Raw genomic sequence first — 2,608 nt, forward strand, 5'->3', positions numbered from 1 at the left:
AGTTGACCAGAACAAGAGCAATACTAGAGACTGGAAAAAAGCCAGACTGGGTGAAGTATCACCTGGTTTTGTGCCCCCAATGGGTTTGGGATTCCTACTCCAGTCGATTTACATTCCTACCTTCGCTATAGTCACAAGCTCTGGGTAGTGACTGACAGAATAAGATAGCAGATACAAGCTGTAGTGTTTTCAACGCAGCTGTTGGTGACACCGAGTTGAACCACAAATGAAGACCCTGGAGTTTAGTTGCCGCTTGTTTAATTGTCTTCATGAACATGTGGTGAAAACTGAAATGACAAAAAAAAAAAAATACGTTCTATCTCAACATGTAGAGACATATATACCCAAATGAAGTGGTTCAAGTTCACTAAAATAACATTACAGGAAAATCAACAATAATATCCAACTAAACAGTATAATTTGCCATATGATGTAACTTACGGCGTTCCTGCATGACAATTCAGAGTGGAGGGCATCTGATAACATTTCCATGCTGCCTCTTGCATGTGAACCTCTTTTCGAAGCAAAAACGGAATACCGGAAGTACGTAACCGGAACCGGAAGTAGAATTTACCGATAATGTATTCTTTTATACAAACTTATATAAAGCATGAATTGTTTGTCTAAACAACTTGCAATCATTTTTAATTACACCGAAATATATTTATTTAACCTTATGAACTTACTTATTTATAGAAATGTCTTAAGGACAACACACAAGCAGTCAAAATAAGTTTCCTTCAAAGTGTGTAGGGCCTCTCAGAGATAGGGTGAGAAGGCTGTGGCGTACACCAAGATTGTGTTTTGAGCCCACTGTTGTTGTTTTTTTGTTTTGTTTTGTTTTTTTTTTGCAATAAATACACATTCTTGAACAGAACGTAAATGAATTTCAAAATATGTCTAATCACATTCATGCAGATTAGGTTCAGCTGTCCTGCTCCAGGAGTTCTTTAACTTGCCTTTATTACTTGTGCAAGAGAAATTACAAACTCAACCCTAAGAAAATAAAGTATCCGATCAATGCCCCAGATACCATTGCTGCTCTGGTCAGGCAACGAACTGGTCATTCGAATGCTGCAGTCAAGCCAAGCGCAAGAAATGTAGGTGTTTAGTTTGATCAGTCAATGTGCTTTGAAGGTCACTCAAAGACGGTTGGTGTCAAAATAGGAACTCCAAATGGTTATTCATGCTTTTATTTTCTATTAACTAGACTATTGAATTGCACTTTCAGATACATCAATAAAAAATACTACCAGTCACAGGAACCTGTCGTAGTTGCTCTCAGCATGCAGCATGCAGTTGAACATTGTCTTGAGATTCTTGATTCATTTAAAAACTAGCTAATTGGATTTGTCACTTTTTTTTTCTAGAGACGTTTTTAAATATAGTTATGTTTGTTTGTAAACATGTACCATTTAAACTTGTATATTATTCTTTCTTTGCAAAGCACTTTGTGATTTTTATCAGTGTACAATAAGTACTACACACACACACAAAAAAAAATTATTCACCTCTTTACAACATCTCTAACATAAAGGAATGGCTTGATCAGGGTTCATGTGTTAGAATGGCCCAGTCAAAACCCAGACCAAAATCCAACGGAGAACTTGTGGCAAGCCTTGAAAACTGGTGTGTATTTGCAGCAAAACAAACAAAAAAAAAGGTTCATCAAAGGATTGACTGGAATGTTACTCTTAAAAAACGTATATGTGTATAAATTTGAAAAGCATGAATTTATCTCTTTTCACTTCATATGCACTACTTTGTGTTGCTCTATTGCAGTAAATCCCTATAAAATATCTGGGAGTTTGTAATAACATTTGGACAAGTTAAGTTTGCAATGCACTGTGTTGAACATCTAGGTAGCTTGTCATTATCTTAAAAAAAATAAAAGTAATCGTTTCTGTATGAGTAAATTATGACATTGTTTATTATTATTGTGATCAAGTGACCAAATGATTCTGCCTGTTAAAGCTGTTAAATACAAAACTGACTAAATCTCTGTCCTCTCATTAACATTCCAAGCCCACCAGATCACAAAAACTAATTTATTGCACATTAATTCAGCATTGAATTTAAAAATGCATAAATATTGGCATTTTTTTACACACACATAACATAGAGGGGAAAAAACAAAACATAGCAATGGTTTGGGCATGGATCTTCCAAGACATTACAAAAACACAAATGACTTGAGTTTAACTAGAGCGGCTTTAAAACAATTTCTTATAGCCATACAAAGTTCATTACTCACCAATTCATCTGTTTTACTTGAGCTTTATATTATGAAACCAGAAAGGAAGCTACTGCATAAAATCTTTGTTACTGTTGAATTTTAGAATTGTAACGTCTCTCTTACATGAAGCAATACGGTACAGATGTTTTCTGAAGGATTAGTAATCCTCTTTAGATCATTTGCAAAGCAATTAGGCATGCCTCCACAAAGATAACAGCCTTAAGAGATAAGATGCCACTCGCACAACCTTCCAAATGTGATAGCTGCCTTGGAGCCCTGATACCACCAAGATTTTCTTAAATCCCTGTAAATGAAATTAGAAAAAAAATCTATAAAAAGGTTATGCATCTCCAGTGCGATCTATCATGTAAA

Source organism: Poecilia formosa, unplaced genomic scaffold, assembly GCF_000485575.1.
Source record: "Poecilia formosa unplaced genomic scaffold, Poecilia_formosa-5.1.2 Scaffold30, whole genome shotgun sequence".
Taxonomy (NCBI): Eukaryota; Metazoa; Chordata; class Actinopteri; order Cyprinodontiformes; family Poeciliidae; genus Poecilia; species Poecilia formosa.